The sequence below is a fragment of the Kogia breviceps genome, chromosome 2 (genome assembly GCF_026419965.1).
Source record: "Kogia breviceps isolate mKogBre1 chromosome 2, mKogBre1 haplotype 1, whole genome shotgun sequence".
NCBI lineage: Eukaryota > Metazoa > Chordata > Mammalia > Artiodactyla > Physeteridae > Kogia > Kogia breviceps.
In genome coordinates, this window is record NC_081311.1 from 82,170,919 (window position 1) to 82,196,661 (window position 25,743).

A 25,743-nucleotide genomic window follows, 5' to 3' on the forward strand; every position below is an offset into this window, starting at 1 on the left:
AACTTGTCTATAGTCCTGTATCTAAGAAGCATGCAAATCAATTCAGAGCCAGGGTCTGACATCGAAGTGTGTGAGCTCCTAAACATCCACTCTTTGGGCTACAAAAGCAAGGGTAAAGGTGGCAGATGCTTTCGAATTACATATAGTTTAGGCCTTTTTTTTTTTGGAAGTGAGATGAAGCGAGAGGGCAGAAGACAATTCTAAGGGTGGTAAAGTTTGTACAAGTCATTTAGCTGTGGGTCTGGACTGGAGAAGGTAAGGGGTAGAAATATGAATAGGTATGGCCAAAAGTTTGGATCATCAGAAAAGGAATAATCCATCTGTCTTGGACAATTCTTGGAGATACATTGGATTGGGAACGTTAGAGCAAAGACCAACATATAGGAAGCATGTTGGTCACTGATCTTTGATCACTCCATCCAATTTTGCCTTTCCAGATCTCTATAGCACATGTCTATACAACGTGACATTTTTCATGTGCTGCCTTTGCTCTGTTCTTCAAATTATTTCCTATGTAAAAATCCCAGCTCAGCTCTCTCGTACTTCCTTGAGGATGGTCTCATTATTTCTAGGTAATAATCTTCTTCTGTATCCCCCAGGGCAGAACACAGTAGGCCTCCAAGTATACTTGCAGAATTGAGGGTTTTTAAAAAATTATGAGATGGGTTTCTTCTTAGCTCCTGTGGATAGTATGTGACATTTAGCACACTCTTTAATAACTCTGACGTTATTCTACTGGGTTCCACTTGAAGAGGAACACGTGCTTTATTTTTATCAGGAATATTTGCATATTGGTATGTCATATCACATCAGTATTGTCATATTGATGACAAGGATCAGGAACCCAGCTTTCTGAACTGCAGCTTCACCATTTTCCCTTTAATTGTAGCAGAACTCGGCACTTTTCATTTTGCTTCACAAGGCCATATCCTACCAAGTTTCTGTTTCCATTTTGAGAGAAAGGTGAAGCAGTGTCCAGTGCTCTTCCACATGGGAGTATTTCTCCTCCAAGAAGACAGGACCTGGCATGGACAAGGCACCATATAACTGTTTGTTACATAAGTGAATAAGCCCGTGCTTGACTAAAGGGTACAGCTGTTTCCCAAACATGTGTCACACCATCAGTTCCTGTGGGTTTGCCCCCTGTGCTTCCTCTTGCTTGGAGGGCTCCTTCTCTCCTCCTGGCTCGGCCAGTCTGATGCCCTTGGTGAAGCCTTTACCACGTGGCCCAAGCTTTTTGCCTGCAGACAGCTGGCTCTCCTACTCTTCCCGTGCACACCACTCATTGACGGTCCTGGAGCACCTTCTCACGAGATTCCCAAATGCTCCAGTGTACAGCCCTTTGGGTCCTTCGAGTCTAACATAATGCCCTGAATGTAGCACGCAATCAATACATATTTGTGGCAGATTATGAACATTCATTTGACTTAAAAGAACTACTTTCAAAAAGTGAGTTGATAGTAGAGAAGGGAAAGAAGAAATGAGGGTGGGAAACTAAACACTTACTTAACTTGCTCTTCAGGTTTATTATAGTAGATGCATGTCGTCTGTGAGTAGAAGCTTTCTGGAGTGTGTCAAGGAAATCAAACTCCCATTCTGCTCAGTTCAAAGGTAAATAGATACAAGTACCAGCCAAGGTCAGCCGACAAGCTCAGAATCTTGGAATGGGGTAGACAGCTGGTATGTCTTTGAACTTTACACCTTTTAGAGGAAGATAGGTAAGATTGATGTTGGAATTATTTCAGAGGGAATTGATGTGCTGATTCAGAAGTGTAAGGAACATTACTCCCTTGAGTTTGTTGCTTTAGGAGCTCTTAGAGCATGATGAAATTCATAGGAGGAAAAAAAGACTTGAGAGACAGAAAGTGAGGTTTAGAGAACAAGGGAGTCTTTTTTTTTCCTGAATCTTATTTATTTTTTTATACAGCAGGTGCTTATTAGTTCTCTATTTTATACATATTAGTGTATATATGTCAATCCCAATCTCCCAATTCACCCCACCACCACCCCCGCTTTCCCCTCTTGGTGTCCATACGTTTGTTCGTTCTCTACATCTGTGTCTCTATTTCTGCCTGAGAACAAGAGAGTCTTGACCTGAGGGAAGGTGAAGGTGATGAAACACAAGATCGTTCACCCTGGCTTTTAGGCAAATACATTTTCACCCTGCAGAGTGATATTCTTCTTTAAAACTTTAGGGAAGTTTATAGCTTTAATAGAAAGAAGAATTTTTTTTCAGTGAGATAGTCTAAGGCCAAAATGATGAACTGATATCTTAACAGATGCTGCAATTCCACAGGCTCCGGCCTAAGTTTCCCTCCCCTGAAATAGCAAGAAACAAGAGGGCTGCAGGGAAGAAGACCAGCCAGGGAGGACACACGCATTACATCTAATAGGATTTCCAGAATATGTTATTTGGTGAAGAGGATCCCAAATCATCCCTCGGCTTGGCCTCTTGAAGATCTCACAGTCTGCCAGAAGGCGGACACTTTGTAGGTCTGGCCCTAGGTCGGATCACCACCATCCAGAATTGGCCAGGCCTGGCCAAGAGGCCTGGTCATGTTTGCTGAGGCCTAGAACGTTCTGGAGGGCTGCATGTGACCTGTGGTTCTGAGAATGCCAGAAACTCTCAAGGACCTTCATAAATGCACACAACTGTTTACTGTCAACTACAAGCATTAAAAAAAAATACAGCCTCAGCACCTTGGTGACAACCCATGGACTCACATAGTCACTGCTTTAGGAGTCCAAACTCTAAGGGGGAAGTGGCTCTTTTCTTCATGGCCCTTACAGAATAGTGGAAAAGATAATGACATGTGCAGTTACATGAAGAGTGAGAAGTACTGTGATAAAGTGCTGTGAAGCGGGGGGGGGGTCTATCCTCTGTTGGCTTCTGCAGGAAGTGTCCCTCCAAGGCTGCTCCTGTGTCCATACCTCTCGTAGAGCATCTGCCAGATATGGGCACAGGTGAGATGCAGCGATGATGAAAAGCAGAGCCCATGTCCTCTGCAGGTTTATATCCCCAGCACCTGGCACCTCTGGATCACCACAGGGTCTCCATACATGTTTGTTGAATGAATAAATGACAATCTTGGTAAATGCTCTTAATGAGGTGACACTTGGGAGAACTCAGGAGTTTGGTCATGTGAAAAGGTTGCTCTCTGATGCATTTTATTATACACATTCCCATATTGTATGCCCCTATTTTACAGAGATAGAAAAGGCTGTACAATATTTATAGGCTTTAGATCACAAAGAAGTATAACACGGGAGGGACCACCTCTAACTTTTAAGGGGGTTATGTTTTAGGGCGTGTTTGGGATAGGGAGGTACAGACAACATTATCTCTCCAGGAAGAATTCTGCTTCCAGAAAAGGAGGAACTGAAAACTCTGAAGCCAGTCTCAGGAAACACAGCCCTAGCAGCTCTCCCACAGTAAAGCCGGCTCAGGAAATCCTTCGGTGGGACTGGAAGGTAAGGTAGAGTCTATTCCTGCTACTGATCCCTTTAGGCAGAGTCAACTCCTGTATAGCTTTAAAAAAGTCCTCTGAGATCCTTTCATGTTTCAGCAACCAATTCAAGTGTCAAGCAATTTACATGAACAGTTTCAGGTAAAGCTTCCTCCTGGGTGATCAAGATCTCCTAGCTAAGTAGAAAAGGAGGGTAACAAAAGTTCATTTTCTTTCTCCTCGTCAAGATCAAGATCCAAGAGCACTTCTCCCTTGGGTGGAGGGCTGCCTGGAGGCGCGGTGGGCGGGCCCAGGGGCTGGGCCAGGGGCGCCAGGACTGCACGCCTCGCCCAGCCTCCTTCCAGGCTCCGCAGCATCCCCGTGCGCTGGCACCACCTGACTTCTTGCGCGATGCTCCGTGCATTCTCCCACCACAGCTCCTGGGGTCAGGGGACCGCCGGGGCGATCCGGGGCGCCCTCGGCGGTCGGCACACAGTAGGGCTAGCCCCTCCCCGCTGCCTTCCTGTGAACACAGCGATGCGGCGATCCTGCGGCGTTCTGTGGCAGGTGCCTGCGCAGCGCCCGGCAGCTGTGGCGATGTTCAGGCTCTTCGGGGGTGGGATCGGGGGAGGCGCGGGGACCAAGCGCCGGCGGGCGGGCGCGATTCTCTCCACTCCAGAGAGTGGAGACCGGTCAGGGACACTGGCAGGGGGCGGTGAGGAGCCAGATTCGAGGGCGTGTGTGTGTGTGTGTGTGTGTGTGTGTGTGTGTGTGTGTGTGTGTGTGTGTGTTTCTCACTGCCTCTTTGATCAGGTCTTTATTCAAAGTGAGCTGTCCAAAATGATTTGACCTTCAAGGGATACACACATCTAAGTTTATGCGGCAGGATTCTTCTCCTCTGTGGTGGGTTTTCTTTTCTGCGGGCTCCCCAGCAGCCGGTTTCTGGTAGCTGCGGCCTCCTCCCCCAGCCTCCCACCGAAGGCTGCTTCTGCTTCTTTACGCCAACAGCCTCCTTTCCTTTCTTCGCTACAAAAGGCTTCTTGCCTGGAACCCCTCCCCATCGGATCCGGCTTCTCCCGCCGCCGCTGCCCTATCCACCTGGAGTTTGTGATTCTCAGACTGTCAAACAATGATGCCCAGCCTGCATGGTCTTTGCACGTGGGTTTAGTTAGATTGAACATGATTCTCAGGTTTTTCAGCAGATTCTTCTTCAGGACGCTGCAATGACTCTTCTTGCGCGGGGCTCTGGGGTTTTCCAGGGTTCTGCCGAGGTCTGTGTTGAGCATCTTGTGCATGGGAAGGTGGTAGTTACTCTTGAAGAACTCAAGTGCCCTATAGATAATCTGACTTGCTGAAAGCAAATCAGAAACGGTGCCCACCAGGAGCAAGTTCCCAAGTTGTTTTGCTTACATTAAGCAGAATCATTTCTTTTAAAGGGAGAGGAGAATTAGGGAGCCAGGGATGTTCCTCAAGGCCTCGATACCATCGTGCCCATGATAGATGATGCAGGGTCCCCTGGCGTGCACACCCCGCGGTGTCTCACTTTGCCCTCTGCCAGTGCGCATTTGCTCAGAGGCACATACCTTCTTGATATTATTCCAGGCCTTCCGTTTCTTAAGAGGCGCAACAGCACCCTTGTTCGTCTCGTAGCCTTCAACGTTATCTTCAACTACCAAAGGAAGTTCAGGACTTCCTCAATACAGTGACCTTTAGCAACGACCAGCGCCGGTTAGGCCGAGGCAGCCAGGGCAGAGCAGGTGGCACGTCACTGCGGGGCCAACGTGCCAGGTTTGGTTGGCTCAACGTGCGAACCCAAGACACATCTATTTCCCCAGTTAAAAATCACATTTCTCAAACTGTAGGAATTAAAAAAAGATTATGTCTTGCTCAGTAAGAATTTTCGGCAACTGTGACTGAGAACGCAGGAAGACACCAATTACGACATCCCTGCAACAGATTCGGGGTTTTTAACTTATCGGTGCCAGGGGGAGGGGTGAAAACGACTCCCAAGGAGGACGGCGACGGCGCCCCCGGACTGCGGGTCCAGGTAGGCTGCGCCCCGCGCGGCGCCCTCCGCAGGAAGACCGCCGAGCCCCTCCGGGCCGCCCCGCTCCAGTGCGCCTCGGGGCTTGGGAACCGCGCACCGGCGGCGCCCCGAGCCCCGCGGGGCGGAGGGACGGACGGCGCCCGCGCCCAATCGCGGGGCGGGGCCGAGGGGGCCGGCAGGCGGCTTCCAATGGGAGGCCGCGGGGCGGGCGGGGGGCGGTGCCGCCGGGCGGGCGGGCGGAGGTGTTGGGAGCCGGCGCGGCAGAGCGGGAGCCCGGGAGGAGCCGGCGGAGCGGGAGGAGGACGGCGGAGGAGGAGCAGCGCCGCGCCCCCGCCCCGGCCGCCCGCCCGCCCGAGCGCAGGCCGACCGCTCCAGCCGCAGCCGGCGGGTCCCGGCCGCCTCCCGCCGGAGCCCGGCACGGGCAGGGTCCGGGCCGATGGGCAGCCCCGGGCAGCGGCGGGCGGCGAGGCGGCGACCCCGGTACGCGCCGCCGCGCCCTCGCGGGCTGTAGCAGGTCCCGGCGGACTGCGTCTCCGAGGTGCGTTCGGGGCGAGGGGGGTTCCTCTCGGGAGCCTCCGGGTCGTGTCCGGGGACCGTCCCGAGGTGAAGGGGCCGCCCTCGGGGGCGCCTCGGGGGTTGACTGGGGGCCGGGGCGCGGGGCGAGGGTCCGGCCGGCAGATGCGCCCGCGCTCCCGAGCCAGGGGTGGGAGAGGAGCCGCCGCCGCTCGTTCTCAAACTTATCGATCGGCTGAAAGGTTATTCCCGTCTCGTAGACGCGAGCGTTAAGGAGGACTCTCCGGGCGCGCAGCGACTCCTCCGTGACTAACCCGAGAGGAGAGAAAAAGGTTGCCCGGCGCGGTTCCCCGGCGCGCCGGGCGGGGTCACTTGCGGAACTTGCTGCGGGGTTTATTCCCCGGTGAGGCGTGTGCCCGGGGCGCGAGCCCTCGCGACGCCCGCCCCTCTTTGTAAGGTCCCAGCGGCCGGCGAGCGCCCTTCTCGGGGCCCGACGGCTTCCCGGCTCCCCCGGCTCCGCGTCTCGCTCCATCCTCCGCTCGCAGTCCTGCTCGGGCCCCCGTTTCGTGGAAGCTCGTTTGGCCAGGTCCCGGGAGTATCCCCACGAGCACCTACAGATTAATTTTCAACCGCGCCACAAACCCAAAGAATCAGTCTCGGTTCATCGTCTGCCAGCGAGAGCCGATGCTTCTCGGGAAGAGAAAACAAGTTGGCATGACCCCTCTGGGAGATATTTGTCATCATTAACCTGCTTCGGTTAAATTAATTCAGCCCAGGATGACTCCAGCGTGAGTATTGGAAACATCAAGTGCATTGGTCACGGAATGGTGGTCACCAAAACCTGATTTTGGTAAAAATTGCAATTGTACAGTCTTGGGATTTTGTTTAGATTGAGACACGGTTTTTAATAAGGATGGACTTTTTTTTGTAAACAGAGAATCTTGGGGATTCTCATAGGTTTGCTCAGTAAGTTCAAAGTAGTCACTTAGATGTTTCTTTTCTTTGCCTCTTTTGTCTGCAGTTTTCATTTCTAAATGTTAACACTAGATGGCTTTCTTATGACAGGCATTTAGTAAACTGCGCTTTTGAGTTGCCTCTCTGCAATCCAGGTTGTAATTCTTCCAGTTTTTCAGTTAGTAATGGGAGAAAAAAGAAATCTCCAGAACTGTTGTTTTCCTTGAAATACATTACTTCCCTATAAAACCAATATTTATGCAGACATCAAAAGGTGGCCTATTATTTCTGGCATTCCTAAAGATGGATTTCAAGGGACGACTTGGTTACTGTTTTTAGTCACAAATTTAAGAATGTTTGTTTTGACTTGAGGAATTCAAAGTGCTACAGTGAGATTTGTAATTCTATTTATATAACATTTCTGCTAAGGATGTTTTCTGCTTAATTTAGTAGTTCATTGCTTGATTCAGAGAAGTATAAAAGAATATTATTCATGAGAAAGTGCAGTCTTTCTTGAGTTTTTGGTACACATAACATTGATTCTTCCTAAAGCCTTTGTTGAGATGGAGTTGAAGTATACATGCATGAGTCATACCAAGGATTGTGTTGGGGCCATCTTTATTCTCCCCAGTTGATATCGCGTGTTTCATTTCTAAAGTACAATGGCTTGTAGTTGGCCATTTTGGTAGCATCAGGTTCTCAATTATGTGTTTTCAGTACTTTTTCTCTAAAGCAAGATCATGGCAGCCTGTCCAAATCTTGCCAACGTAGGCAAACTTATTTATAAGCTGGTGAAATATCTCGACATTCCTTATAGGTGTTATTTATTGTGTGTCGTGCCCAGCCTAAAATATGATATGTTAAATTTGTTGGTTCTAAATTAGAGCATATTCGCAAATAGCTGAAGGGGAAAAAAAACCCACAACCTCTCTCGCACATCTGGGAAGTTGGGAATGAAATGAAATCAGAAACAGCTTTTATCAGTACCCATATGCTACCTATAGATGGGGTGAAATGAACTTGGATAAGAAGCAGTGTAAGCATTTGGTCTGGAAAATAAAGCAAGAGATAAATGGAAGTGGAGCTTCTGGCTTTAGAGTATGGGCTGCAGATTTTCCCTAGTTGATTTAAGTGTATATTTTCCATCACATGCTTTTGATGTTTTTAAATCTTAGTCTTTCTCAAAGAGCTTTAATTTTCTGGAATGTAAGAGGGAAATTAACAGTATCAGGATTTGACTATTATACTTATTGTAGTTAAAGCTGTGTAATAGTGTTTGTACGTTTTGTTTTATTTCATTTCTCTTGAGACTGGAATGGTATTTAGAAGGGTTCCCTGATACCTGAGCTTGGTAAACACCTGTGCACCTTGGAGGATCTCTTTACCTGCGGCAAAAGGGTTATTGGGTTATTCATTTTGAAAATCTGTCTGTTCTTCAAAGTGAGGAAATAATAGTGAGCTACCTTGAAAGGGCAGTTGTCTGGTAATTGAAACTGGTTTGAAAGTGCTGTGTTTGGTCATCAAAACTAGTTTAAAAGGGGTTGAATTTATTGCATATGTTGCAAAGAACTGTGTTTATGTTGATACAGCCCCCAAACCCCAGTCATGATCGGTAGATTCAAAGGTGTTTTGCTTGTTTGTTTGTTTGTTTGTTTTTGTGAGATTGAGGGAGGCATTGAGCCTTTGAACTTATGATCTACTTAAGGTGACGGTTTAGGATTACAAATCCCTTCAAAGACATGCTGAATTTGAAGGAAATTCAGACTGTTTTTGTTAGCTGAAAAGCAAAGGGTTTTTTTTTTGTTTTGTTTTTTTAATCTGTTTTGAACTTGCATGAAATATGAAGTACAGGCCTAAAGAATATAGGGAACCATGTTCCAGATTTTCTCCTTCTATTAATGTACTTAGTTCCCTTGCAGGGTGATGGGATAGAAAGAGCATTAGGCAAGAAAGACAGGAACCTCTAGCTTCCTGCCTCGGGTACCTGGCGCAAATGAGTTTGGATAAAGTATTTTCATGATCCCTTTCAGCACCAAAATTTTAGGTTTCTTTAATGTTTCAAATAAATGTATGGATTAATGAAAATGACGGATTGGGATAGTTTATATTTTTCCATGATTGTGTTTTTTCTTTCTTTGGTTTGTGATAAGTTTGTATGTGAACATTCATGAGAGTTATAGCTTACGTAGTTTACCTGGAAATCAATGACTCAGAAATTGCTTTTCTGTTGCAATCACATCGAGCTGTGACCCCTTTTAAAGGAAGGATAACAGTGTGATAGGAATTTAAATGCTTCAGAACTTAAGAGGTAAATTATTTTGATCCTTTCTGAACCTGATTCATAAACTTTGGTTCCAAAGAGTGGTCCAGGGGAGCCATTACCCACAGTAGAGGTTCTGTTTCTTGGGAGATTTCACATTTAGCATAACCTAATTCCTTGAGATATGTGTGTATGTACACACATATATGTGTATATATAGATATAGATAGATAATTCTTATTTTTTCCTCGCTGTACAACATTGTATAGCCAACTTGGGTGATAGCAAGGAAGAACAGATGCAGTAATTTGAGTCTAGTTGGCATAGCCTCTCTGTACCACAAAGGTCCGTAAGGTCCCTTTATGTCGTTCCTTTACTTTTTGTTTTTATCTACCTGTAAATTAAAAACCGGCAACAAAAATCAAATTTTAGGGATTGTCAGATTTGTCACTATGTTGTGGTACAGATGTATTGAAGATTTACAACAGCGGTTACTGCCTAATATCGATGCATTTCACACTGATACACCAAAAAGAAAAGGGAAAAAAAAAGGGGGAAGAGTATGCATGCTGGCTTAAGGAAAGTTCTTCCCATCCAGAGAGGGCATTGGTTAAAATTACCCCATGTGCACATATACTCACTCATACACAGACGCTTTTCCTTTTGCACAGACCAGTGAAAACTTTACTAAGAACCAGGGTTTGGAAATCAATGACCAGCTCAACTAACCCTTCTTTGATGCTTGGATCCCTTTATATACTCTTCACGTGATCTAGTAAGGGGTGGAGAGTTCCACCTTTCTCATGTTTTGACCACTAGGAGGTGTTTTGTTTTGTTTTGTTTGCATTACGCGGGTCTCTCACTGCTGTGGCCTCTCCCGTTGCGGAGCACAGGCTCCGGACGCGCAGGCTCAGCGGCCATGGCTCACGGGCCCAGCCGCTCCGCGGCATGTGGGATCCTCCCGGACCGGGACACGAACCTGCTTCCCCTGCATTGGCAGGCGGGCTCTCAACCACTGTGCCACAGGGAAGCCCTAGGAGGTGTTTTTTACCTGTAGAGTCGAAATCTGATTCTACCGATTTATTTGAATCTCCCCCGCCACCCCTTGGTGGCCTACTGAATGAATCCTTCTGTAGAGATGTTCCAGTTGGTCACTGGACAATACCTGTCCAAGTGGGGCTCAGAGCCAAAGTCTTCCATGTCCTGCCTGCACTGACTGATACAGTCCAACTTCACATTCACTTTTCTGCTCAGACTCAGTGAGTTTCCTGTTCACTCAAACCTCTGGGTCCTAATCACATGCTGTCTTGAAGCCACGTCTTCCCATCCTGTCCTAATGTCACTGCAAGACCTAGCATTTATTGGACTTCGTCTAACTTTATTTTAGCTTGTCCTTCCCATGATGCTTTTGGGAGTTTGATACTATTATTTAGCACCTTTGCCTGCTCTCTCAAACAAATGCTGTCTGCCCATTAGATCAGATTATTTTTTTATATCTTACCTAAGTTGCTGATAGAATTGTTAAACTGGCTGAACTACGAATGGTGTCTCTGGAAGCTTCCTTCTAGGTTTGGTTATAGTTAAGTACTAATGCTCTTAATTTCTTATAACTAGCCCATTACTGAATGCCTCTTCCACACAGATATCCCGAAAGAGCAAATTGGGCCATCTTTGCTGGTTCTACTGACCAAGGTACTCTAAGACCTGAGTTCATTTTCAGTGTGTCCCTGGTAACTTGAACCGTGCTCCGCGTGGTGAGAGATTAAGAAATAGATGTTCAGCGACTGACTGAGTGACTGAGAAGCTAGGGCCACACTGTGAACTGTGATGTCTGGAGGCTTCAGGCACGAAAAAGATGGTGGAAAGAAGCAGAATGTTGTGGACTTCTCTAAACTCATCTTGCCATTTGGTATTGTCTTCTTTTGAATTGCTTTCAGATAGTTGGGGACGAGAACCACCTTTTCCCAATTTTCCAGTGTTTTAATTAGTTGGTACTCTTTTTTTCCTATTTCACAGATAAGCATTCAGCCGTCAGGGGTGTCTTGAGTGCTACTGATTGGATTACTCCCTATTTTTCACTGTTGTGTAGTTGCTACATCTGCCAGAAGAAGCTCCCAGTTAGTTGAGCTGTTTGGAAATCAGAGTAGTCCAAAACAGGCTGTTTAGTGATATATTCAATTACTCTGAAGTAAAAAAAAAAAAAAAAAAAAAAAAAATCTAGGTAAAGAGCTAGTGTTAAAAATGGTTACTGTGGAAAGTAAGAACTCTTGGGTGAACACAAAATTATGTATGCTGAGACAAACTATTGTGTAGATGTTAAAAAAAAAAATCTCTGACTGTAAAGCTTAGGGCACAGTAGCGGGTGCAGTCTGCATAATGATTGCTTTCACTGTCTTCAGGGGGGTTTTGATAATCGTTTGGTTCCCTGTGGAACAGTGGATATTCACATGGTTCAGGAATAGGGTGGGGATACAGTCCTCTTCATATTGAAGCTTCTAATAAGAAATTTTAGGAATCACACTTTGGATTCTTCATACAGGACACATGCTGTTGTTTGGAGTGTTTAATGCCCTAATCCAAAGAACAATTATTTCTTTGTAGTAGGGTCTCTAAACTTTTTCCAGCGTGCATCCCATCTATACAGAATTTTCCTGTGTTTAGTGTCCGTGTGTGCACATACACACGTCTGTCTATGTGTTTGTGCATGTGTGTATACGTACAGTATAGTACATACATATATATGTAAAACTTTACCATGCTAAGATATGGACACTATAAAACATAATAATATAAATTTTAAGAAGGCTGATGATAAACAAAAATGAATGTTGGAGTATTTTCTTTTGCACCTTAAAGGCTTGCTTGTCACCCTTTGAAATGTGTGGGCCGGGTCCCGAGACCACTGCTCTCCCACCCTCTCTCGTTAGAGTTCAAGGCTGTTTGGAAACAATTTCTAGGGGGCCTGCAGGGTCTTGTGAGGGAAGCTTAAGACAGAGTCTACCCTTCATGGACCCTCTGTTTACTGTATTTATTCTTTTTCCTGAGGACAGTTTTTACTTTGGCTCGTTTACTTCCAGAATTGGTTGTGGGTTGCTTAGCCTGAGGTTTAAATTTTTGGGGGGCTTGGGGGAAGAATGATAGTGTGATGGAGGATACCATCCTCCTTGCAGTGTTTCTGGTTGAACTCAAATGTTTGGGAAGGCGTGTACTATCGACACACAGCTGACACCAGACCCAGAATCAGGATAGAAGGACGTAACTCATCATTTGCTCATCCAGAAACTTCTAAAGAGTAAGAACAACTTTGAAAGTGCAGATTAATGTTGGCTAGAACGGTAGCACATGGTCACCCCTTGTGCAAGGGAGGCCAGTGTCCCAGCGTCTGGAGGGCATGTGGGCTGGAAGGGATGATGGGAGGGCAGGGCATACGCATGCCACCCAGCCTCCCCGTGTGCTGAGTGATTTTAATCTATAACATTTATCATTGCCTGACATGATATTGTATATTGATTTTTCTATGTTTGTCTTTTGCCTCGCCTCAATAGAATGTAAGTGCCGTATGGGCAGGGACATTTCTGGTCATTACTGCTGTATGCCCTGTACTGCCCTGGTTCCTGCCACATAATAGGCACTTAGCAAATGTTTGATAAAGGCAGGATTGAAAGCCCAGGTTTAAACATGAAAGAGCTGTGTGCCTTTTTTTTTTTTGGTACGCGGGCCTCTCGCTGCTGTGGCCTCTCCCGTTGCGGAGCACAGGCTCTGGACGCGCAGGCTCAGCGGCCATGGCTCACGGGCCCAGCCGCTCTGCGGCATGTGGGATCCTCCCGGACTGGGGCACGAACCCGTGTCCTCTGCATCGGCAGGCAGACTCGCAACCACTGCGCCACCAGGGAAGCCCAGAGCTGTGTGTCTTGGCTTTTGTTGAACTAATTAAGTGTTGCCTTAAGGTTCTCATTATTTCTATTGTAAATGATCTACCGAAACAGCCTTTTATACCTCAATATCTTTTCTGGGTCACTTGAAATGACCTGTAATTGAACTCTGATATCAAACTGGTAAAAATGGAGAAGTCGTTTCTGAAGAGAGTAACAGCAGAGTTCCATGTGTTATATCAGGACCTTTATCGCCCGGTTCTGAGGGGTGTGGTTTGGGGAGGGTGTGTACTCTGGGGTGAGAGGGTGTGCTTTACACCTTTCCCAGGTTTCAAAGTCTGATCCTAACTGATAAGCACACTGCCTTGGCCTTACTGGAATCAGATGAAACTGCAGTTCACTTACAAGCCTGGTTTGGACTCCTTAATAAAGATAACTGGAAAGAGAGGATTTCTGAATTGTGCAATGTTCTCTTTTCTCTCTCAATCCATGATAATTTCTACAGGAAATAATGATTTTTTAAAACCGATCAGTAGTATATTGTACACCTTCTGTTAATTTAGTCCTTTTAATTTGAGGATTGCAGAGTATGTTGGAGTATTACTTACGCCTTACGTATAGTAGGTGCTCCGTAAGCATAGCTTTAATTTTACAGGTAGAGGTCTTTTATCTTAATATCCTGACCTACTACTAATTTCTATATTGCATGAATTCAGGGGGATATCATTCTAACTCCTGCTTGTTTAAATGTGTGTATTAAGGTATGCTATGATGAGAGCTGCAGGTGAGGCTGAGAGATTAGCCTAAATAATACTAAAATCACCGAATTTACCAGCCATTTTGTTTATTTGAGGGTCATCGTTAAGTCATTTGCTTGGGATAATGGATCTGTTTTCCTATTTAAAAAGTCTTAAATGATGAGAGGAATGAAAGAGAGAGGCTAATGCTTTTGACTTAGGAACAGGATAAAGAACTGGGGAGAGAGATTCCTGAAGGTAGACTTCAAAACAGCAGTTGTGCTTGAACTTTCATTTATGGTCTCTTGCAGACTGAACAACAACCTTGCAAGGCTGATGGGATTATCCCCCTGTACTGATGTGAAAACTAAGATTTAAGGCGAGAACACACATGGCTTTCTGAATCTTAGTTCTTAGAGTTTAAACCCATCTCTCTGCCCACTGTGGCAGCCTAGATGCTTTGTGAGGTCCTGTTGATCTCAATAAATCATAAAAGAAATGCGGGGTGGTGGTAGTAAAGAAAGTGCATGCAGAGGAAAATGCCAGAATTATCCCACTACTGTCCCTGCAAGCAGGAAGTGGTGGCCGGGGGCACCTACTGAGCTATTGTTCTAGCCTCCAAATGCCCTGTTCTGTGAGCCAGTGGATCCTCTGTTATTTGTGAGAAATTTTGTAGTTTGTGGTGAGATAGCAGCTCTGCTGATTGAGCCAGGTTCTCTAGTCTTTGCTGGGAAGTGAGAGGGCGCTGCTGTGATCCTGCAGAGAACATTTCTTTAGCTCCCGAGTCTTCGCCAGGATGAAAAGAAGGAACGGAGGAACCCAATTTTCGTTTTGCCTTTATGCTTCGCTAGATTTGCATCATCTTTGTTTAAGTCAGTTGAATGTGAAGCCCTAAATAAATTTCAGGCATTTCAATATTTAAAAGGATTCCTCCACCACACTTTACTCACCCAAAGAATAAAGGCTTGCAACAAAACAATCCCCTTGCAGATGCAGCCCAGACAGGCTCTGCTCACCTTGTCACTGAATTATCAGACATTAATAGCGAATCGAGAATGGGAACAGCCATGGAAATGCTTGGCTGGCTCTGTTCCAAAATATTGTTTCCCTGGTAGAGAAAGCAGGACAATTTGTTGAAAACTGGCAGTCAGCCAGTCAGAAGAGCTCTGACGCCATCCGTGCAATAACTACTCTGTTCCGACTGCTAATTTTAGGCTGGTTAAATCTGGGTGATGTCTGACGGCTGCTGTTGCTGTGCGTCTGGCTGTGTGGAGCTTTCTAAATCCATCCTCCCAGCCTGGCGTCACACTCACAGTTCTTTCCCAGACGGGCTGAAGCGCAGAGGAGTTGCTGAGTCGGCCTAGGATACGTGGAAGGAGTGAGGAACAGGCCCTGGGAGGGTTTTAGGAGGCACTGCCTTTCATCTTCCTATTTTCTTTGCCACTAGGTCCACAAACACTTATCCGCTGTACCTCCTGCCGTGGGAGGGCCTGGAGGAGGACGCAGACAGGCTCAGCCTCCAGGGAGCAGCCTCGTGACAGCATTCACTCCTTTTCCATCCATCCCTGCAAGCTTTCACCTGTTCAGAACTGACCTTCCTGGGCTTCCCTGGTGGCGCAGTGGTTAGGAATTCGCCTGCCGACGCAGGGGACACGGGTTTGAGCCCTGGTCCGGGAAGATCCCTTGGAGCAGCTAAGCCCATGTGCCACAGCTACTGAGCTTGAGCTCTAGAGCCCATGAGCCACAATTACTGAGCCTACTGCACTCTGGAGCCCACGAGCCACAACTACTGAGTCTGCGTGCTGCAACTGCTGAAGCCTGCGCGCCTAGAGCCCGTGCTCTGCAACAAGAGAAGCCCACGCACTGCAATGAAGAGTAGCCTCTGCTCACCGCAACTAGAGAAAGGCCCGTGAGCTGCAACGAAGACCCAACACAGCCAAAAATAAATAAAATAAATTTAAAAACTGACCTTCCTGGGGAATTCCCTGGTGGTCCAGGGAATTCACTGCCGAGGGCCCCGACTTCGATCCCTGATCGGGGAAGTAAGAGCCCACAAACCGCATGGCGTGGCCAAAAAACAAACAATCAGACAACCCCAAACTGAACTTTCTGAGAAGGTAAAACTAAGGAGAAAGATGAGAATTTTTAAAAAAGCATTTGGAACATCCCGTGGAAGGGCAAAGTAGCATTTCTTTGCTGTTGCAAAAGACGGAGGTGGGGTGAGGGCTTGGTGGAGTGTTTCGGTGTCCGTGTCTAACGTACTCTGCTTCCACGGCAGTGAGTAGGAGCCAGTTTTCAAATGGGGACTTGGGGCCACACAGTCTTGAGGTCTTTTTAAACTTCGGCGTTCTAAGATTTCCAGGTTAGCAGAGGGTGCCCTTACGGTGTGAGACCCTGGGGGCAGGGACCTGGTCACTGTGTCCCAGTCCTCTGGCCCAGGGAAGTGTCTGGCACAGTCAGCAAATGAACCAACTCAGTGTTTCAGGCCTCAGGGGAACCTTAGGGTGATCCTGGAATCAGTCTTCCTCATGGTGCTGATTCATAAATACGAGAATGTAAGAGAATGGTTTACCACCTAGGCCTGCTGATTTTGGTAGAATGGCTTGCCCTGGTAGTTGGTGAACTAACTGTAAGTGTCCTGGCCTGGCTGATGGCCACGCCTGATATATATTAGAAGGTTCCTGGGTAAGATGGGTGCTACAGCTTCTTTCAGAGGAAAGACCCTGTGGGTGGTAGAGAGCCTGGTGGGTGGAGGTAGTCAGGAGAACATTCAAGGAAAAGGGAGGACCCGAGTTAGGCTTTGGAAAATGGTCAGGGTTTTCATTTTTGTTGAAGGGCTCTTGTATGCAAGGCCACTCCTGGCTCTGCAGGGGACCAGCAAATACAAATCAAACTATCTCTCAGCCCTTCGCCTGATCATAGTACTGTCTCCGTGAACTTACTCTGCCTAAGACCAAACTCAGTTCCTAGGCTGGTTTGGGTTTTGCAACCGCCAAAATGAACTTTATTAACAAAAGCAACTTCAAGAGAAGTGATGGACATTATTTTTGGAGTGGTGATTAACTTGTCTATCATGTAAGGTAGTCAATTGGATTTTTTCCCCATTGTAATTTGCTAAAGGTGAATGTGCCTGTAAACCTAAGGGGGAAAATATTTTGGACTCATCAGAGATAGAAAGAGGACATTTTTAAAATTTGAGATGTAATTGACATATAACATTATATTGGTTTCAGGCATACAACATAATGATTCCATACTTGTATATATTGGCAAATGATCATCATGATAAGTCTAGCTAATAAAGTCTAGGTAACATCGCCACACATAGTTACAAAGTTTTGTCTTTCTCTTGTGATGAGAACTTTTTAAGATCTACTGTCTTAGCAGCCTTCTTTTTTTAAAAAAATTAATTAATTAATTATTTTTGGCTGCATTGGGTCTTTGTTGCTGTGCGCGGCTTTCTCTAGTTGTGGCGAGCGGGGGCTACTCTTTGTTCCGGTGCGTGGGCTTCTCATTGCGGTGGCTTCTCTTGTTGCGGAGCACGGGCTCTAGGAGCGCGGGCTTCAGTAGGTGTGGCACACGGGCTCAGTAGTTGTGGCTCGAGGGCTTCAGAATGCAGGCTCAGTAGTTGTGGCGCCACGGGCCCAGTTGCTCCGCGGCACGTGGGACCTTCCCGGACCAGAGCTCGAACCCGTGTCCCCTGCATCAGCAGGTGGATTCTCAACCACTGCGCCACCAGGGAAGCCTGGCAACTTTCAAATATACCTTACGCTATTATTAATTATAGGCATCATGCTGTACATTGCAGCTGCAGGACTTGTTCATCTAATTAACTGGAAGTTTGTACCTTTTGACCACAATGTTTTGGTATAAAATCACTGAATCTGCTTCAGTTATTTGTCCAGAGAATACCACACATAGTCTTATATTTGGGATTCAAGGTCACATTGTTTTGTTTTAAGACTTTCTATTTAGGAATTTATAACTTTTGGTAATTGATGTACCGAAGTGATTTACTTTAAAATTACTTTGAATATTCAAAGTTTTAAACTGAGGCAGCCTTAGGAAGCATGGCTGTGGACAGTGAGGGCTTAGGTAGCCCAAGCACCTTGTCCACCACCCTGGCCTCCCTGGGACATGTGTTCATTTGGTGTCCACATGCTCTTTTTATGTTGCAGGAAGTGGTAGTAAATGCTGGGTAAGATTTGCATTCTCCTTTAGATTCTAAAACAAGACATCTCAGCATATTAGCATATACTTGCCCTCAGCTTTTTATCATGCAAAATTTCACACACACAGGTAAGTTGAAAGAATTACTTAGTGTAGTGGACCCATATACCCACTGCCTAGATCCCACAAAGTGTTAGCATTTTACTGTGTTTGCTTTATACAGATCTATCCACCTCTATCTACCCATCAGTCCCTCTTTTTTTGGAAGCATTTCAAAATAAGTACACACATCGGTACACTTCACCGCTAAGCACTCCAGCATACATACCATAAATGAGTTTAAAACTCACATTCTGTTTTGAGGCAAAGTTTATAGAGAGAAATGTATACGTTTTAAGTGTATCGTTCTGTGAGCTTAGACAAATGTATGTACCTATGTAACCCATACTTCGATTAAGATATACCTAGCACCCCAGAAAGTTCTCTCAGGCCCCTTCCCAGTCTGCCATGCCAGTCTCTGTCTCAGGTGACTACTGTTCCTCCCCCACAACACCAATGTTAAGTTCTGCCAGTTCTTGAACTTCATATAAATGGAATCCTGCAGTGTGTACTCTTTGTGTAAAGCTTCTTTCACTCAGCATAGTGATTTCTGCTTTGCCATATACTTTTACTTTTAAATATATTACGCCAGGCTGGCTTACCTCCACCTTGGTCACAAGCTCTTTTCAAAGATCATATTGTCAAGTGATAATTAGAAACAGTTTTGTTTTAGGTATTTGTGTATTTTTCTTAAGTCTCATCTTCCCCTTTCCCAACAGAGGTGTGATTTTCATATTTGATTGGGCCATTTTCCGCCTGGGTTTCTCCTATGTATTCTGAAAACCAGGTGCTTCTTTTTTTTTTGGTGGGGGGGCCTCGCCATGTGGCATGTGGGATCTTAGTTCCCCAATCAGGGATCGAACCTGTGCCGGCTGCATTGGGAGTGCAGAGTCTTAACCACTGGACCACCGGGGAAGTCCCACTAGGTGCTTCTTTTGTTAGTTTGCTAACACGTGCTTCAGGGCCAGCTCGGCGCATTCAGCTGATTTCTCTTGCTTCTGAAGAGACGGATCCTGACACATTATTCACTTATTGTGTCTCTGCTACTTGGAAAACTTTAGGTAAAAGAAAATATATCTATTTTGGCAAAGCTTATTCTTAGCTTTGTGATTAACTTCTTTTAGAAGATTTTTTTTTGGGGGGGTAGGAGTTCATTTATTTATTTTTGGCTGTGTTCGGTCTTCGTTTCTGTGCATGGGCTTTCTCTAGTTGCGGCGAGCGGGGGCCACTCTTCATCGCGGTACGCGGGCCTCTCACTATCGCGGCCTCTATTGTTGCGGAGCACAGGCTCCAGACGCACAGGCTCAGTAGCTTTGGCTCACGGGCCCAGTTGCTCCGCGGCATGTGGGATCCTCCCAGACCAGGGCTCGAACCCGTGTCCCCTGCATTGGCAGGCAGATTCTCAACCACTGCGCCACCAGGGAAGCCCTGTGATTAACTTCTTAAACAAGTTTTTTTGTTTGTTTGTATTTAATAAGGCATCTTTGAGGAATACAGTTGATCTTCTGTATCCACAGGGATTGTTTCCAGGGGCCCCCTCAAGAAACCAAAAGCCAGGGACACTCATAAAATGGTGTAGTATTTGCATATAGTCTACACACATCCTCCCATATACTTTAAGTCATCTCTAGATTACTTATACTTCCTAATATAATGTAAATAGTTGCTGGTCCATGGCAAACTCAAGTGTGGCTTTTTGAAACGTTTCGAGTTTAAAAAATATATATTTTCAGTCTACGGTTGGTTGAATCTGCAGATGTAGAACCTGGGGATGTACAGGGCTGACTGTAATTTCTAGTTCAAATGCAACAATTTGGAAGACTAAAATTTCCTGACTTTTGTTTTGTGACACTATATGGAGACTAACAAAATAAACCTGGAATATTAGGAGATTTTTAAGTCACCTGTGTTGAGATATTGGCTGGTAAAATAAAGTCCTCGTTGACTTAAAAAATAAAATTCTAAGGACCTCCCTGGCAGTCCAGTGGTTAAGACTCTGTGCTCCCAATGCAGGGGGCCCAGGTTCGATCCATGGTCGGGGAACTAGATCCCGCATGCCGCAACTAAGAGTCCACATGCCGCAACTAAGAGTCCACGTGCCACCACTAAGAAGTCTGCATACTGCAACTAAAAAGGAAAAAAAAAAAGATCCCTTGTGCTGCAACTGAGACCCGGCACAGCCTAAATAAATAAATATTTAAAAATAAAAATTAAAAAAATCTAATTCTAGACTTAATTAACTGCCCCCTTTGCTATACCCACTACTACTGGAGTTCTGAGTTGCTAAACCTCTCCAGCCATGATCAAAACCAGGAAAAATGTTCTCATCAGTACCAGTTTAATGTTTATATGTAAGGTACACACACACAGTGTGCAAAGACTTTGCCTTGGGGCTGTGTTGGTTAGGGTATTTCTGCCTGCTGGAAAAGAGACTCCAGAATAGTGTCCAGACAAGAGACAAGCTGACTCCTTTCTTGTGTGACAGCCTGAGATCTGGGCAGGTGGGCTGCTGTCCTCCACCTGACACTCAGGGACCCAGGTTCCTTCCATCTTGTTTCTCCACCGTCGGGCCTGGGCCTCACTGCTTGGAGGGAGCCCACTGGGCATGTCTGCGCTCTGGCTGGCCGGAAGGGGAGGGGGCCGCCAGGAGGTGGTCACTTGAAGACCCCAGAAGGGGTCTGCGTCACTTGTTCTCTCATCCTCTGGAGAACTCAATGGCCTGACCACAGCTGACTTCAAGGGGCTGCTGAGCAGTGTCATGGAGCCGACCCTGAACGTGCTTCTGTGCTTATGCTGTGGAATTGGTCTTGCCTGTGGCAATGTGGGCGCTCCGATGGAGTAGCTCACTTGTCAAATGCTTCCTGCCTGCTCTGTCCTAGGGAGGGACTCAGGTTACAAGGGTGGGGTAGGTAGAAAGGGGTGTTGCTCTTATGGCACTTTCATTCTGGAAATAGAGTTGACCTCCCAATAATATTGCTCTCGGTGGATTTCTTTTTTTTTAATTGGAGGCAGTGCTATCTTCTTAAAGTGCAGCTTAGTTCTGGGTGGTGGAAGGGAGAGTAAAGTCTAGTAATAATGAGGTTGCAGACAGACTCTGTAACTTTGAAAAAAATGTTCCTGGGGACGTGGATTAGGGAATGTAATAAAGGACCTTGTCCCCTGTTTAAAATTCAGACTCATAATAGAAGGCTTAAGAGACACTTGATGAATGGGACCCCAGTAATCATTTATTCAGGAGCCAGAGGGTTTCTGGGGAGCAGAAACCTCCCCAAAGATGGCAGGGGCTCTGGCTTGCGTGTCATTCAGAAGGAAGTTCCCTTGGGTCCTGGGGTCTCGTCCACTCAGCGAGGAGCTGTCTCAGGGTCACGGGCAAAGCCTAAGGAAGCGATTGTGCATGTGATTCCCCCTCCTCTAATGAGCTAACATTACACTGCTTTCTCCCACAAATAACTCAGAATAGACTATTTGCCAGCCGCTTTAAAGGCTCTTGAAGTGATAGTCTGATTGATGGGATTGGCTGCCTGGGGGACCCAGGGGAGCAGGTGTGAGTCTGTCCAGGCTTGAGGGGCCAAGGTCAGTGCCCCCTGGATGCCGAGGGTGATGCGGAGCCGGGGAGTGGCCACCGTGCTCTGAGTTCTGTGTTCTCTAGTCACCCTGTGGGCTTCCAAGGATGTGCAAAGTGATCCTCCTGGAACCAAACGTAGATGTTCCTTCCAGATGGTCAAACTGAGCGAGAGCGTGTCCTGTGTCATTCCCCACTAACCAGTGAAAAAGGGGGAAGAAAAACTCCTGGTTGAAATAAATGATGCCTGACGTTTTTTTAAAGACGGAGAGGCCGAGTGGTTTTTATTTCAGCAGGAGCATCACGGCCTCGTGATGATCTGGAAGTTGCCTTGGTTTCCTCTTGCTGGCTGCTGGCTGCTCAGGAGACTGTGCAGATGGGTTGTGCGTAGTTTGCTAATTTTTGCCAATAACTTAAGCGCGGAAGGATTCAGGGAACCTCCCGAGCGATGAGAACACAGACGCCAAGGGTAACTTGGAGCAAAGAGGAGCGCTCCTTGAGCCTTTCAGTTGATTTGGGGGCAGTAGCTGCGGCTGAGCAGCTGCACATGGTGTGTTTGCAGTTCACACTGTGGGAAGTTTGGGAGTGTCTTACATCGTTTTGTGAACAAAAGAGCCGCGTGGAGCCTGATCAGCTGATCACGTGTATATCAATCCCGTGGGCTGTGTCTCTCTCTTAACTGAAATGTTAAACTGCTCTGTAAGGGAGGAAAACTGGCCTGGTGATTGATTGGTGTCTGACTACACCCTGCATTACACGCGTCAAAGGTGTGTGCACTTGGACTTTCCATTAATGGGTCAACATTCGCCTTGGCCTTTGCCTTTATAACTCACTATTCCATCCACCCAAACGCTTTATCTTTTTCTGCCTGCGCTGTTGCACGAAGTATTTGGCAGCCTCTGCAGGGAGCGTGGGCCTGTATTTTATACATTAAGTTAGTTTGATTTGTTGGTGGAATGGTTTGAGAAGGGAATGCTTCTGGAGGGGGGACGGTTTCTCAGGGGTCATGTCTTCATGGGGAGAGGGGGAAGAGATGCCAAAGAAATTGCAAATATCCTAATAATCCTCACAGAAGTGGTTTTACCCAGCACTTCCCACTCAGTGTCTCTGTTGTTATTGGACTCAGAATAAAGACCTGCTGGGCCCTGCCTTGAACCTCGGGGGCGATTCTTACGTTGTTGTGTCCAAAACCATCCCGGCGTCCTGTTGTTCAGATGCTGTGGATTGAAAAGGCACACAGTGCCCAAAAGATCCTATCCTGCAGTCCCTCAATCGAGATGAACTAGTTTGGTCCACATCAAGAATTTTTTCTCCATTATATCTTTTCTGTTCTTAAATACAGCTTCATTGGAGGTTTCCAGATCCTTCTATTTTTGTCTCTAAAGTAGTATCTCTATTTTGTTCACAGTTTTTAATCCTTGTTGCGTTCTTCTGAATGTTTAGATTACAGGTAATTTCCAGAATTGTTGGGAGACAGTTCCATGTTTGACGCCTTTGGAGAATACGTAGAACCTTGTTGATACCTGGAGATAATCCCCTTGACAGCATAATAGGAGTGGATGATTGTTAGAGACCATCTATAACTTTGCTTTTTAATTCTGGTCTGGGACTTCTGCAGCTTGACTGTCAGCATACCTTTGAAAAAAAAATCTAGTCTGAAGGGTCTTATATAAATACCAATATTTTCGGGCTTCCCTGGTGGCGCAGTGGTTGAGAGTCTGCCTGCCGATGCAGGGGACGCGGGTTCGTGCCCCGGTCCGGGAAGATCCCACATGCCGTGGAGCGGCTGGGCCCGTGAGCCATGGCCGCTGAGCCTGCGCGGCCGGAGCCTGTGCTCCGCAACGGGAGAGGCCACAGCAGTGAGAGGCCCGCGTACCGCAAAAAACCCCCACAAACCAATATTTTCAATAATACCTTTTGGAACAGAGAACGTGGTTAAGTTCACTGAAAAAGTCCTGTTTAGTTCCCCGCTCATTTTGGGTGAGGAGCTGAAGTTTTAGCTGAAGGTCAGAGAGCATCTGTGGCTCTCTGTGTTTTGGGCCTTATTGTTAGCACATACAGATTTTTTTAAAACTCATTTTAGAAACATGAGTGGACATAGGTGCTTCCCCCTATTGTAGTGTCTTTATTTATTTCATTCTGTGTATTCACTTTATTCTTTTATCAGACACTTGTCCTGGTGTCCTGCAGAGTTCAAGCTCATGGAGACTGGTGTTGAAGTTCCCTCCCCTCCCCACCACATGCTGAGGGGGCCTGAGCCCTGAGCCAGTCCTGGAACCTGGGTTCCCGTCCATTTGCCAGGGTTGGTCCTTGTCAGTGTTGCATGTGGAGTTGTGTTTGTAAGACTTGAAGGCAGATACTGGAGAGCTTACGAATATTTTATTGTTTATCAAGATCTTGTGGTAGAATTTCTTATATATTTCATTAAAAAAAAAAGACTACAGAAATAAGCAAGGCTGTTTCCTTCCTGTTGTTTTCAGTAGTCCTTAGACAACCCAGAAGATGACACTCCTATGAATGTATTCACAATACACATAGGAAGAAAGAAAGGCATTTAAAGAATTGTGCAGGTTATTCACTAAGACTGTGTGTTGAGGAGATTAAAATAACAAGTCACAATTATACACATAACATTTTCTTATTCTGCGACTATGACCAAACAAAACTAATGCAAAAAGGAGCAGTTTCCCATGTTAAATGCTATTAATTCTGAACAAATACCATGTGTATCAGTATTTAAAGGTTGAAATGTAATGCTTGCTTCTTAATTTATCTAATCAGGGTCAGATTGATGACATGCTATTTGCAGGGGATAATATATAGCTAAATAATTTCTAGGGTTTTTTTTAGTAACACTGGTTGTAGAGAGACCCTCTCATGGAGGACATAAATTGATAGAAATGAAGAAGAGATTTTAAAGCACTTTCAGTAAGTTCAGTATATTCACTTTAAACTTGTTATGTAAAAAGTAAGCAAATAATGTGTTTCACAGTTTATCTTTTATTTTTGGTGGCCAGTTAATTCTGTAAAGTATAGTTCGTTTGTCTTTTGGTGAACAAAAGGCATTCTAGATTTTGTGTACTTTTGTGTCACAGTTGACAAGTAGCTATAAGATATCACAGTCATAATACTCCTAATGGTCAGGATTAGTCACGTGATTCACCATACCGGTCTAACAGCTTCCAAACTGCTCTGCAGGTAGTTTGATGTGGGTGATTATCTTGAGTTAGCTTTCAGAAAAAATGAGGTTAAAATTGTGGAATACAAACCATTAGAAAAGAGGTCACTTTTTAAAATCAGCTTCCTCTTCTTTAAAACGGGGGATATGGAGTAGCGTTAGGTAATGTCTAACTTTATGAAGTTAGCCTATAGTCAGGAAGTAGCTAGGGGACAGGGAAGTTTTTGGAAGAGTTCTTTCATGCTGGGAATTGAAGATGGGGCAGAGGAAGGTCATATAGCCCCTCTGGCCAGGTTGATCTGCCTGGCACTTGGTGGGTATTTCTGGCTCGCGTGTCTATCTTACCTGGAGTGCTGGTCAACCCCCGACTGCACACAGGCCACCTCGTGTTTGTGATATGTGCAAGGAGATATGGGTGTGCGGCAGATACAGAAAACCATTATTAACTTGAGTCACCTGACAATACCAAAGTGCAAAGATAATTTTTCCAGTGAGAGGAGGACCATATAATTGGCTGAGGTGTGGTATTAAGAGTGTAGAAGAAGAGATAATATTGAAAGCAGGGCAAATGCCTGTGGATTCCAACATATTTATTTGTTTTCTATTATTTCAGAGTCTTTTGTACCTGTTGCAGGTGGTCTGTCCTCTGCCCCAGTCTCTTGCTAGACATTTGCCCCCTTGTGTGAAGCTGTACCTAAGATTCTCTGTCCATTCCCCTCCACAGGTGAAAGGTGGGGACAGGTAACCCTATACCTGTGCTTGAAGATGTCAAACAAAGCTGCTCTTGGTCCAGGGCACTGGGTCAGAGGTTAACAGGCAGGAGGAAAGAAGGGATGGTGTAGGTTTCCTTGATGCTCTGTGCTCCGGCCACTCCAGTCTGCTAGGCCAAGCTCTGTGCAGTTTTT

At 46.0% G+C, this 25,743-nt stretch overlaps 1 pseudogene; it reads right to left on the reverse strand.

The window, feature by feature from the left end:
• Positions 1–4,321: 4,321 nt before the first annotated feature.
• LOC136793364 (large ribosomal subunit protein uL4 pseudogene) lies at positions 4,322–5,199 on the reverse strand (annotated as a pseudogene).
• Positions 5,200–25,743: the final 20,544 nt, after the last annotated feature.